Below are 13,889 nucleotides of genomic sequence, written 5' to 3'. Positions count from 1 at the left end.
GCTACTGAATTACACTCCCCGGGGCCTCATCAGTGTTACCGGATGCTGGGCTAATTACTGTCTTCCCCTCTGTCAGTATCTCTTGGGGGTGGAGAAGTCCCAAAACAGTGTTAGGTTTCCTTGAATGTTCTGCACAGCTTTCCTTTCTGTAGGGATGGTGCTGTATCTGGATAGCAGTCAGCATACCAGAGTAGAACCATCGTCCCCTTTGGATACCAAAGTTTTAATGCTGAATTTGGCCAATCACATCCCACATTTTTGTTCTTTAGAGTGGATTCTCTTCCAGTCCCAGCAGTCCCATTCATTTTTAGTAAATTCCACCACCAGCAAACATAAATACATGCATCAAATATTTGGGCAAAAACATGAATCCTGCTTATTTATCTTATATATTTTCCATAAAAGCTCCTCGGCCCCTCTAATGGTGAACTAACTCTATACATGGGGAAGATCTCAAGTGTTAATGGTCTTATTTTAAAAAAATATTTCTGGGGGTCAGCACTGTGGTACAAGTTTAGCTACCACCTGCAATGCCAGCTTCCTGTATCAGAGTGCCTTGTTGAGTCCTGGCTACCCCAGTTCCAATCCAGCTCTCTGCTGATGTGTCTGGGCAAGTAGCTAAGGATGGCCTAAATGCCTGGGCCCCTGCACCCACAAGGGAAACCTGGATGAAGTTCCTGGTTCCTGGCTTCTGCCTGGCCCAACCCTGACCATTGTAGCCATTTGGAAAATGAACCAGCAGATAAAATACCTCTTTCTCTCTCTGTCTCTCCCTCTCTGTCACTCTGCTTTTCAAATAAATACAATGTCTTTTAAAAAATAATTATTATTTCAAAGACAATTGAATATGAGTGCATGTTGAGAAAGAAGTTGCTAAGAAATTCTTGAAGGTTTATTTTTAAAAGATTTATTTATTTGAAAGTCAGAGTTACACAGAGAAAGGAGAGGCAGAGAAAGAGAGAGAGGTCTTCCATCTGATGGTTTACTCCCCAATTGGCCACAACAGCCAGAGCTGCATTGATCCAAAGCCAGGAGCCAGGAGCTTCTTCCAGGTCTCCCAAGTGAGTGCAGGGGCCCAAGGACTTGGGCCATCTTCTACTGCTATCCCAGGCCATAGCAGAGAGTTGGATTGGAAGTGGAGCAACCGGGTCTCAAACCATATGGGATGTCAGCACTGCAGGCCAGGGCATTAACCTGCTGTGCCACAGCACTGGCCCCGATGGTTTCTTTTTGAAAATAATGATGGCTATACTCCTGTTTATAAACCACCAGAAGTTCAGTTTTTCAAAATTCCCTCCAGATACATCATGCAGCACACCAGCTCTGCAGGGTGTTGTTGGGGCTGGGTGGGGTTCTGTGGTCCTAATTGGGAAGCACCAGTGTTCAGCGTTTCTCTATTGTTGGACTTCTCCAAGCCTGGAATATGCTAATGTTCACCCTGAAGCATGAAAAGAAGGGTTTATATGAGATGGGCAATGTCCCCAGACTCACTTCATCACAAAATATTTCACAAAACCAGAGTTACATTAAACATACTTTCCAAAATGCTAGACAAGACCTGCTCCCAAAGAAAATGGAATATAGCAAGATGGAGCATTCTTTCATTTCCTATCTTTCCTAGAACATTCAGCTCTGATCAGCTCCCAATAGGTCTTGTGAATGCACAAGGGAAATTGTCCCTTAAAGACAGGTATCTGTTGTCCAAAAAATCTTTAAACCAAAATAAGCCTGTAAGCCAATTTTTCCCCTAGGACAGAAAGAGTGTAATAGCACTCAAGGAACTTTTGTGGGTAAGTCAAGTCCAAATTTGTTCTCAGTCATTAAGCTAAAATCAAATCTCCCACTTCAGCCCCAAACTTAAAGCCCTGGAAGCCTAGGCAGAAAACCATATAAGTCAAGGCTTATACTCTACCTTTCAAAAATCTCCCATAAAGATTCTCAAATGGAAGAAGGTGGGAGATAGGGGAGGAGGAGAAAGAGAAAAAACTTTATTCTCTCAGCATTGACCCATTTTGTTCAGGTCTAACAACTCAAAAGCAGCAGAGTCATTGAAACACGATTGTAAAACTATAACACTCCTCAATTACTTCTTGTTGGCCAGACAAGCAAACCTATTATTTGACAATGCATCATGCTCCCAGATAGTAAACTTTATCATACAGAGGTCATGAGAAAAAGACCACAGGTACAGTTTGCTAACCTCCACTAGATAATTTTTCACAGTTATCATCCTAGCACTGTAAAAGCACAAAAGATATGTTATCTTCGGGCTCAGTTTATTATAACGTGTGGGTGAAACTCCCTATAAAACCACTTACTAGGTAACTGTTGCACGTTCTCCTGCACAGAAAGTCAAATCAGTAAAACATCTTTTTGACAGTGTCTTTTTTAAGTGTCAGAAATAAAAGGACGTGCTCTTAAAGGAGAGGTAACACACTGTTTATCATCACCCCTCACTTTCCCACACGTACACACAAAGATCCCCATCGCCTCTTTGCACGCCAGAGACACTCAAAAGAATCCTGCTCAGACGTCTCGTTTCTTTTACAGCAGAATTGTTCCTGAATAAAGCTGCAAGTCACATTAACTCCAGATACTATAGGTACCAACATCTCAAGAACTAGTCATGGTATTTTTTCCCTAGAGTCATAATATAGAGTAAGAAAATACAAAATAAAGGGATGTGGATTCCCTTAGCAAATGTTCTCAAGAGTCACAGATTTAACATTAGAGCCTAGGAGGGGTTATCTGACTCGAGCTTGAACCTGGATTTTTCTAAGCACCTACTTCTCTCCTGCAGTAATGCCTTCTTGGTCCCCTGAGACACTGGTGGTGGTGGGTCTTCAATGATTAAACCCTAGAATGTACAATGACATCCCATGAAACACAATCCTATCCCCAGAAGCAAAGACAAGTTAAAGAGCGTGAGATTGGGAATGCCTCCCAGAATGCAATTCTCTTTAAAAGTCACTTCTTCCCATAGTCCAAGTCTAAGAGATTCTTACCTATTCAAAGCTAAGAAGAAGCTTTATATATATATATATATGTATATATGTATATGTATGTATGTATACACACACACACACATAAAAGTGGGGATCTTCAAAGGAAACTGTTGAGGATTTGGGGGCTTACTTATGTCTTCCCACAAAAATCTGCTGAAAAAATATTGAAGGGCTTACATATATGTTCCCCAAACAGAACAGGGGCTGTGGGACAATCAAAAGAAATAGGATATGCAATTCTACAATATGATGACTGTATTTAGTAACAACTTGCTGTATTCTTGAAGATTGCTGAGAGTAGATTTTAAATATTCTCACCACAAAAAGTAAGTATGTGAGGCAATACATATGCTAATTAGCTCAATTTAGTCAATCCACAATATATACATACTGTATTTCAAAACAACATGTTGTATGCAACAAATAGAAGCAATTTTTATTTGTCAATTTAAAAATATCAAAACACAGAATCAAAGCTTTCTTGCCAGTGTTGAGAGCTGCTGATATAGGTCTGATTTGGACATGATGACTGACGGGCAACAACCAAACTTCAAATTTCACAAAACAAAACACCTACTCCCAGCTTGGACCTTCTAAGTGTCGTCCAAATTGGTTTTGTACTATTTTTGAGAGTAGCAGTTTTCAAATTTCAGTGTGTATCAAAATCACAAAGCAGAAAAGAAAAAGAAAAGCCTGTGAAGTTTCATGAATTTGGTTGAATAGGTAAAACTTTCATACAAAGAACAATTAGCAAACTGCTAAACCCAATGTCTTCTGGTTAAAATGCTTCTTCGTTAGCAAAATATACTTGGAGGCCAATGAAGAGGGATATATAGTAGTCTCCCTTAACTCTGGTTTTGCTCTGCACTGTTTCAGTTATGGTGATCTAAAAATACAGTACAGCACAATGAGATATTTTGAGAGAAAGACCATATTCAAGTAATTTTATCACAGTATTTCATTATAATTATTCTATTTTATTATTTACTGTGCCTGACCATAAGGTAAACTTTATCATAGGTACATATATGTAAGAAAAAAAACATAGTCCACACAGAATCTTGTACTACATGGGTTGCAGGCACCACTGGGGAACTTGGAACATATTCCCTTCAGGTAATTCCCTTCGGACCATGTACAAAGTTCCTTTACTTGGAGCTCAACTCAAAAACCAATTCAAGCAACCTGAAATATAGCCACAAACATTTACTGGTTAAGCAAAGCCACATTTCCAAATCACTTTCCTATATCCAACCATGTCAAAGGCATCAGATCCTTCTAGTGTGCTCCTCATGTATTCAACATTCAGTCACTCAAACATTTATGGAGTGCTCTCTATGGGCTAGGGATGTGGGGCAGAACAGTAAAGGATAGAGTCCATTCCTTCCCAGGGCCACAGAGACAGCCATGGGACATATCCCAGGTCTGGGTCTAAGCCAAACCCAGAGAGTGACAAAGCATTTCTGAAAAATAAATGTATCTGAACAGAGGTATGAAGGTTAATGGAAACGTGCCAGTTAGAAAAAAGTGAAGGAAGAATATACAATATGCACAAAGGCTAAGAGGCGTGGTCACAGAGCCACAGGTCATTTTGATTAGAGAAGATAGAAGGCAGCAGAGGAAAACAAAGACAATTTTTTGGCTAAAATACCTGAGGAGGCTTCATGGAGGAAGTATAGTTTGGAGTTGAGCCTCAGCAAATGGGTAAAATTCAGTTAGACAAAGGAAGAAGATGCAGAAGAGGGGGTGTTCCAGTTTTCTGTCCACTGCTGGACAAAACAGGCTCAGAAAATATTAGGAAGGTTGCAAAGGTAAACAAAGGTACCAAGGCACAAGATCCAGCACAAGGTGTGTTTGAAGCAGTAAATAGTCTGGTTTACTGAATGCATAGGCTCTTTATAGGAAGGATAAAGATATAGGAGATAGATATAAATAGGAGATAGATATAAAGATAAAGGATATAGGAGACAGGGTAACAAAGTAAACTGAGGCCAGATTAAAGTAGTCTTTACTCTCAGTTAAGGAACATGGGGGAGAAAATCCCCTAAGCAGTGGCGAGCCAGGCCTGAATTGTAGGCAGCCTCATGGCAAGACCAAAGCATGCTGGAGAGATCACTGGGTGGAACAGAGGAAGGGGACCAACATCTAGAAGCCAGCTAAGATGCTAGTGACTCAATCACAGTGAAAATATTAGGCACCTGTCTAGGTGTCTGCTTAGAGGCAGAAAGGGGGGGACTAAGAAAAGAGGATTTATGATGCCCCAAAGGTTGCAGTCTCCATATTCCAGGAATATCTACTGAAGCATTAAACCCCACTCCTCAAAACCTACAGGCTTAAAATAACAATCACTGTTTTGCTTATAAACATGCAACTTGGGCAGGGCTCCACAGGGAAGGCTCAACTGGGTTCCTTGCATCCTCAGCTGGGGCAGTTACTGAGGCTAGAGAGTCCTTTTCCAGACGGCTCACCCACATGGTTGACACCTTGGTGTTGGCCATTGATGGAAATTCAGCTGGTGCTGAGGGGTGGAAGCCCTCAGTTCCTGTCCATGTGGCCACCTCTGGGTGCCTGGGTCTCCTCCCAGCATAACAGCTGCCTTCTGAGGGAAGCACAGCAAGAGGCAGAGGCAGCCAGAAATTCCTTGTCTTCTCCGACCTAACCTTGAAAGTCATACAATACCTTGTCCACCATATTTTGTGCTTCGAAGCTACCACAAAGGCCCACCCAGTTCAAGGAGAAAGGGCACAGACTTCAGCAATTAATAGGAGAGTGAGAACGTTGTAGAAGGACATGTGGGATAGGAAAGATTATCGTGGCCTGCAGTGGGTGAGTAGTATCCTCTCTCTCTCCCCAAATGCATGTCTACCCAGGCCCAGGATCTCAGAATATTGACTTGATTTAGAAAGATGCTCTTTTGCAAGCGTAGCTAAGATGAAATCACACTGGATTAGAGCAGGCCCCAAGTCCGATGATTGGGGTCTTTCTAAAAAGATTTGGCACGAAGACAGAGGACACTGACACAGGGAAGGAGTCCGTGGCGCACTCGGGCAGAGATTGGAGTGATGCTGCCACAAGCCAAGGAAAGCCAGGAGCTGCCAGAAGCTGAAGGAGGTATGAAAGAAGCCTCTTCTAGAGCCTGTGGAGGGAGGATGGCCCTGCAAACACCCTGCTTTCAGACTTCTGGCCCCAGAACTGCGAGAACATATTTCTGTTTTCAGCCACCAAGTTAGTGGGGACATGCTATGGCAGCCCCAAGACACTCATACACAGCTGCCTGGGGAGAATGCCATCTGCCATGCCTGGCAACTTGACAACTGGAGGTACAGTCTTGAAACACACCATCTGGCGAGGAGAGGCTGCTCCAACTTCAGGGTTCACTCTGTGGAGTTTGTCCAGGCCAGCAAATGCCTAGATGGGGCTATTCTGAAGGGTGGGGCTGTGGCTTAGAGGACTAGGCTGGGACTAGGGATGCAGTTTTCAAACCCCTGGCCATCAGCAAGGAGCTCAGGCATTCTCTGCATTACATTTCCCCTGGGGGCTGCATCAGGTGACTGCACACGTTTCTGCGTTTTAATTATTCACAGTGCACAGTCTAAAGTGGTGTTCCATCAGCCTAAGGATTTGGGTGATTGAATCAAAGGGGAAAGTGATTCCGGCTCTATGTAGAGACTTTCTAACAGACTTCTCTACAGCTGAAGGAAAGAACCACCCCCTCTGCTTTCTAGTAGACCAAAAAACCTCTCTGAATCTTCTTTCGAGGCCCCAAAGGTACTCACCAGTTGCTCTTTCATTTGAGAGCCAAAATGAGTACAATAAGTTTTGTGGAAGGAACAGACGAAATTAGGAGTCTCTTAGTGAAATGCTCTATAAGCTGATTTTCCTGACAACCCTCTCATGCTGGTGGATAGTGGTCCCTGATCAACCAGAGGCCAATTAAAAAGGAGCTGCCATTTCACTCATCCAAATATTTCCACTTCATTCAGAATGGATTCCAAACAGTCCTGAGTTCTTGGGAACGCTTTCAATCCTTTTTTCTTGGCTAGACAGTTGTTTAGGTTTTCTGTTTAAGATTCTCATCCTTCACTGCAAAGCCCACAAAAAAATTCTGTCTCAGTTTGGTTGGCCTCCCTGCCTCTCCTCCGCCACCCCCATGATAGGGCACTCATTAATTTAGATTTCTAGGGAACTCAGGTCCCTCCTGGTCCAGGCTGGTAAATAAATCCATTAAAGATAATGAATTTTTTCCAAAACATTTTGAGTTGCTAGTTTTCCTGAAGGGTTCGGAGGGATGGGACGTTTTTTGCAAGGCACAAAACTGAGACCATGGGGGCATGGGGATGAGGAGAAGAAGATGGAGAGAGGAACCAGAAAGGCTCCCTGAGGAGGAAAAGGAGGGAAGCCAAGGAATAAAGTGAGAAAAAGGTGAGGGAGAAGGAGATGCAGATCCCTCGCTGCCACAAACTCATGAAATATCTACAATCCTCGCTGCGATTTAGGACAAGTAGACCAGAGAGCAGCACACGGTCATGCTTCTGAGGGTGGAAGGTGAGAGAAGAGGAGGATCTGTGGAACCAGAAAGGCAGGAAGGGACCATGCGACAGCCCTGGAAGGCCTGCTGCGGAAACCAAAGGAGTTCTGTCTTCACCTTGACCCTCATAAGTAAGCTGCAAACCCTCAGTAAAAACTTGGGCTGTGGAGGCAATGGGGCTTTACCACATTTCTACATAAATAAAAACCAGGAGCCAGGGTTGTGGGCAAAGCAGGTTAAGCTGCTGCTTGAGATACCAGCATCCCATATTGGAGTGCCAATTGGAGTCTGCCTGCCCCACTTCCAATCCAGCTCTCTACTAATGTGCCTGGGAAAGCAGCAGCAGATAGCTCAAGTACTTGGGCCCCTGCCACTCACCTGGGAGACCTGGATGGAGTTTTGGGCTCTTGGCTTTGGCCTGGCCCTGTCCTGGCTGTTGTGGCCATTTGGGGAGTCAAACAGTAGACCCAAAGCCCAGGTCTGTATTTTTTTTTTTTTAAAGCTAATTGTTTAGGCCAGCGCTGTGGTGTCATGGGTAAAGCCGCTGCCTGCAGTGCCAGCATGGGCTGCTCCACCAGCTCTCTGCTATGCCTGGGAAAGCAGAAGATGGCCCAAGTACTTGGGCCTCTACACCCGCATGGGAGACCTGGAAGGAGCTCCTGGCTCCTGGCTTTGGATTGGCCCAGCCCTGGCCATTCTGGCCATTTGGGAAGTGCAAAAATGGATGGAAGACGTCTCTCTCCTTCTCTTTCTCTCTCACTATCTCTCCCTCTCTCTCTGTAACTCTGCCTTTATAATAAATAAAATTAATCTTTTTTTTTTTAAAAAGATAATTGCTTTGTAGTGGGAAAGTGTTTTGCTTATTAAACTTGTAACATAAAGTTGAACTCATAGCTTTTCCAAGATATTAAGAATAATGAAATTAATAATACAGCCAGTATTTAGTGTTTCATGTAGACTAAGAATGGTGTGGAGTATCTTATGCACATTAACTTATTTCATTCTTACAAGTTTTCTATGAGGTTGGTACTACTATTGTCATGTTCATTTTCAGATGAAACACAGTTTATAAAGTTTGCCCAAGGCCTCTAAGAGTCAGAATTTGAACTAGGAACTCGTATCCCAGAACCCACCCTTTGACCAGGTACTCTCTCTACTGCATCTGTCTGTGTAACAGGAATTAGGAGGCAAAGCACACTGCCTAGAGTGAGCTAATTATGAGAGTCTACATTGAGGGCCTCTGGATTGGCACCTTGTGGGGCAGAGGGTACGAGGTTACAGCACTGAAAGCTGGTAAGACTTCAGCAATCATTAGTCCCAGTTAGGAAAACTGAGGAAAAGCTGAGTTACAATCAGAGCCTTCTAACTCCTGGCTTGTTGCAAGGGTGGCTGATGTGTCAATGTCGCTCATCTCTCAGAACTCACTAATGACAAATCAACCCAGGAGGTGTGTATGGCAACATCCAGGTGTGCCCCCCAAGACAGAGATGGAGTCTCTGAGAAAGAACTGGCCACAGAGGCCTGCAGAGCAACGGGGGGGGGGGGGGTTCAATTTCTTTGCTTTACCATCACCTTCTGTGAAGGCAGACCCAAAGCCCAGGTCTGTCATTGGGAACATGGAGGGAGAGAAGCTGTTGGTAGGCAGACCCTCCAGGGGCTGCAAAGTTTATCTGAACAAATGGTAAAGGCATTGGAGCTGCACAGAGCTCAGAACTGCCAAAGGGCTTCTTATTTGTGTTAACAAAATCATCAAACCTCTCCTTGGATCCCTTTATGGCCAAGTAAGAGGCTTTAGGGAATCCCAGCATACCTGTCACCGAACATTTGCATTTCACACTGCACAAACCCTTTCGATTAATGACCTCCCTATCTGCAAGATAGTCTTGTCTTAATAGTCAAGTTATGTGTAATGCCAATCCCACCAAGATTAAAGAGGAAAGAATTTCTGGTACAAAATTTTGCTAATGACTGACGAAGACATAAAACCTTGCTGCAATAAATTAACATGTGTCTTTGAACATGGACCTGCTGATTTACTCGAGGCAGAATTGCTCTGGAACCACACACCTGGGCATCATCGGACCCCGTTAGAAACGGAGGGTTTTATATTTATGCTCAGCTGCAGTGAACCCTAAGGACAGCCATCTGGCGCTGCAATACCGATCGGGCCTGAAGTGGAAAGTGGCATTTTGGTGACTTCACGACCAGTCATCCTGCAGGCAATGTGCAGAGGAGGGAGAAAGGGATGCCTCCTTAGCCCCATCATCACCACCCCACACCCCCATGCTCCCCATTGCTGACCTTTGTGAGCCAGACATTTTTTACTCATCTTGTGGGTATCACGGGTCTTGAAAAATACTGTGGATTCTGCGGGTGCTCCGTTCCTGGTGGGTAATGCAGCCCAGCACTGCAGGAGGTCAGAAGAGCCTGGGCTCTAAACACAAGGACTCTGACCCCACCCTGGCCTGGTTCAAATCCCAGTTGTGCCACTTATTATTCTAGTGGCCTCAGACAGTTGACCTCTCTATGCCTTAGCTTCCCCATTGGAAAAAAAAAAGGCTAACCATGCTTACATAAATCACTCAGAGTGGTCTCCGGCAGATAGAAGGGCTCTAGTGGGCAGGCGTAGAGCTAGACCCCTTCTAATTTTTCAGCCCAGGCTTCTATGCAAAGAAAACAGTTGACCCTCAAGGCCCACCAGTCTCACAGCCCTCTTCATGAGTGACCCAGAAGCCCAGGAGCTGAGCAAGCTGTCTCTCAACTGAGGCATTTATTTAAATCTTATACCCCAGCAAAGAGGGCATGAGACATTGCTTCACATCACTAACAAGTGAGCCCAGAGCCCTCCCCAGCATCCACAAAGCTCAGAGGTTTTATTCCTACCCATGAGGCATCTGTACGCTTCACTCTTCTGTAAGTTTCCAGGCACTGGATTGGGTAAGTTCATGCAGACTCTGGTGTTTCTGAGTTTCACTGATTTTTGGTTCTCACAAGCCCTCTGTCTGATGCTGACAGTTTTCAATAGGTGCAAATGGAAGTCTGTCCCTCAGCTTTGCAAACATGGGTTTAACCTATTCAAGCTATAGCACAAGACGGGGCCCCAGGGACAGAAGTTTCAGCAGCAAGAGCCTCAAAATGTGTTTACCTCAGAGCCCAGGCATTATAGTTTGAATACAATTTGGCTCCTGAACTCACACAGGAGGTTAAACCCCAAAGTCATAAGTTTATGGTACTGGAAGGGTGGAAACAATCCAGTTATGGTAATTAGAGGTGGGGCCTAGTGGGAAGTCTTTAGGTCAGTGTGGGCTGTGCTCTCTGAAGGAAGTTCTTGCAAAAGGGGTTGTTATAAAAGCCTGAGCTTGGGCCCAGCCTCCATCTCTGCTTTCGGGCTTATCAGGTAATCCTTGCTCTATACATGCTTTACCACTGACATCTGCCACCCTCAGCAGTCACCCAGTCAAACGGGCTGCCTGATCCTAGACTTGAATCTCCACAGCTGTGAGCTAAATAAGCCTCTTCTCTTCATAAAGTTAGCTTCTCTCAGGTATTTCATTGTAATGATGGAAAGCTGACTAATACACCAAGTCTCTAGACCCAGATGTGTAGAATCAAGTCCCATGATGACAAGAATTCCTTCTCCACCCCCCTCACCACCTCCACTGCCAGAGTCAGTCTGACCAGGGTGTCTCTTCAGAACCAGAACCATCCTCACATCCCTCTGCTTCCTGCTGTCCCTTTATTTTTACCACTGAAGGAACGTTGATCACTTAGCAGCCTGAAGTCTGTGGGGAACAACACAGGCCCATGTAAAATGAGAATTAATGAGGCTTCCACCGTGGTGTACCACTGACCCATCCACGAGACATTCTGGTGGGTAAGAGAGGGCACAGCAGGCCTGGAATGGAGCCTCCCATATCAACTGCATTTTCACACACAGGCAAGCATCACTTGACAGGGATACAATCTGATAAATGCATCACTGAGCAATTTTGTCATTGTGCGAACACCACAGGGTATTCTTACACACACCCAGATGGTATAGCCCACTACACACCTACACTCTATAGTTCAGCCTATTGCTCCTAAGCTACAAACCTGTACATCATGTTACTGTACTGAAGGCTGTGGGCGGCTGTAACACAATGGTATGCATTTGTGTGCTTAAGCATATTCAAACAGAGAAAAGGCACAAAGTACTAGGCAATAGGAATTACCCAGCTCCATTATGCTAGTTTGAGACCTCTTTCATGTACGTACTTGAGCACTGACCAGATCATTATCATGCGATGTGTGACTGTACATCTTGAATGTCTGTCAAGAGTGAATGTGGAGGTTAAATGTCGACACCCCTACTTTAAGTATGGAAGGTTAAACTGAACTTTTGCCCCACCTTCCACCACCCCACCTTTCCTCCACACACAACACACACCTGCACAGCCCCAGAAACCACACACCACCCTGACCAGCTGTTGCCAGGAGCACATGCCCTGAAGTCCCTCTCTCAGGAGGCATGGGCATTTCCAGAATCTTTAACCTTAGTGGTCACTCAGCACTGACCTACCAGGCTTAGAAAATTGGTTCACTCAACCCCACCCGAAAGAATTGGAATGCTGGGAGTGGGCACTTGGTCTTAGTGATATGACATTTCTTAAGATGCCCACATTCCATACTGCAGTGCCTGGGTTCAAACTCTGGTTCTACTCCCCAAATCCAGCTTACCACTAAGGCACACCCTGGGAAGCAGCAGATGATGATGGCTCAAGTAGTTAGGTTCCTGCCTCCAACATAGGAGACTCAGGCTGACTTCCCAGCTTTTGGTTGCAGCCTGGCCCAGTCCCAGCTGATGCAGGTATTTGCAGAGTGAACCAGCAGATGGGAAATCCATCTCTCTCTCATCCTCATTCTCTCTCTCCATATAAGAAAATCAAATTAATCAAAAAAATTTAATCTAAAGAAGGAAAGGAAGGAAAGAAACCAGAATGCTGTCCCCACTTGACCTCTGCTGAACTACCCCTCCTGTACTGTTCCCTCAACCGGGGACTTTAACCAAGGGGTTAGCCCAATAATACGGTTTCTGAAGACTTTTCTTCTGCTAATTCGAGAGTTGTAATTGTTATAACCAGACATTTGCCCCAGTGTGTATTGTATTTACCACATTCCTGTTTAAACCTAAGTAACTATAAGCCCACAATAAAAATGCTTTCACTAGTTATTCTGGTCTATCTCACTGTGGCAGGCAGAATTCTAAGGTGGCCTTGAAGACTTCCAACCCCTGGCATACAGGCCCTGGGTAACACTCTCCCCTTGGGTGCTTACAGCACCTATGAACATGATGGGATTCCTCGTTCTGTGATTATGTAGAGGAATATGGCACAAGAGATTTTCCATATGTAATTAATTGTCCCTGGTCAGTTGACTGAGGTGGGCCTAATTAGGTAACCCCTTAAAAGATACAAGCAGCAGCAACACAGATTCCTGTGGGCCTGGTAGAAAGTGACCAGCCACACTGCAAAAAGAGGCCATGTAGCTATGACCTGAGGGCAGCCTTAAGAGCTAGGAGCAACCCCTGCCATTAGCCAGCAAGAAAACAAGGTTCAGTTCTATTATCACAGGAAACAAATCCTACCAATAACTTGAATGGCATGAAAAAGAACAGAGATCCACCTAAAACACAGCCCTGTTGACAACTGGATTCCAATTTTGTTGGAGATCCTGAACAGACAGACACCCCAGTTTACTGTGCTCAGACCTCTGACCTATGGGGAACTGCAAGAAAACAAGTAGTGGGACCAGCACTGTGGCACTGAAGGCTCCGCCTCCACCTGTGGCGCTGCATCCCATATAGGCAGTCTTTCATGTCCCCGCAGCTCCTCTTCTGATCCAGCTCTCTGCTATGCATGGGAAAGCAGCGGAAGATGGCCCAAGTGCTTGGGTCCCCACACCCGCATGGGAGACCTGGAGGAAGCTCCTGGACCCTGGCTTTGGAATGGCCCAATTCTGGCCATTGTGGCCATTTGAGGAGGGAAGCAGCAGATGGAAGATCTTTCTCTCTGTATCTCCTTCTCTGTAACTCTACCTCTCAAATAAATAAATCTTTTAAAAAAATAGATATCGATTAAGCCACAGAGTATGTGGGAATGTGTTATGCAGCGATGGAAAACCAACACACTCATTGTCTTAGACCATTTTCTGTTGCTATAATAGACTACCTGAGAACAAGTAATTTATATAGAAAAGAAATGTATTTCTTACAGTTCTGGAAGCAAGGAAGCCCAAGAGCATGGCTCTGGCATCTGCTTGGCATCTGGGGAGGCCTCCTTGCTGCATTGTGAGGGGCAGAGTGCATCCTGTGGGGA

At 44.8% G+C, this 13,889-nt stretch overlaps 1 long non-coding RNA gene across 5 annotated transcripts in view; it reads right to left on the bottom strand.

The window, feature by feature from the left end:
* Window positions 1–926: 926 nt before the first annotated feature.
* Window positions 927–13,889, bottom strand: part of LOC149128093 (uncharacterized) — an 89,391-nt gene continuing 76,428 nt past the window's right edge. For 4 of the 5 annotated variants that reach the window (XR_016229352.1, XR_016229353.1, XR_016229349.1 and 1 more), the window contains one exon: window positions 927–1,438. This is a non-coding gene — a long non-coding RNA (uncharacterized LOC149128093). Of the gene's footprint in view, window positions 1,439–4,051; window positions 4,191–13,889 lie in introns of those variants that run through there. The other variant, XR_016229351.1, reaches the window with a different exon arrangement.

This window comes from Oryctolagus cuniculus, chromosome 2, assembly GCF_051225735.1.
Source record: "Oryctolagus cuniculus isolate XC-2025 breed Fujian yellow rabbit chromosome 2, ASM5122573v1, whole genome shotgun sequence".
NCBI lineage: Eukaryota > Metazoa > Chordata > Mammalia > Lagomorpha > Leporidae > Oryctolagus > Oryctolagus cuniculus.
Note: the sequence above shows the minus strand (reverse complement) of the source record. Positions and strands in the feature narration are given on the sequence as shown.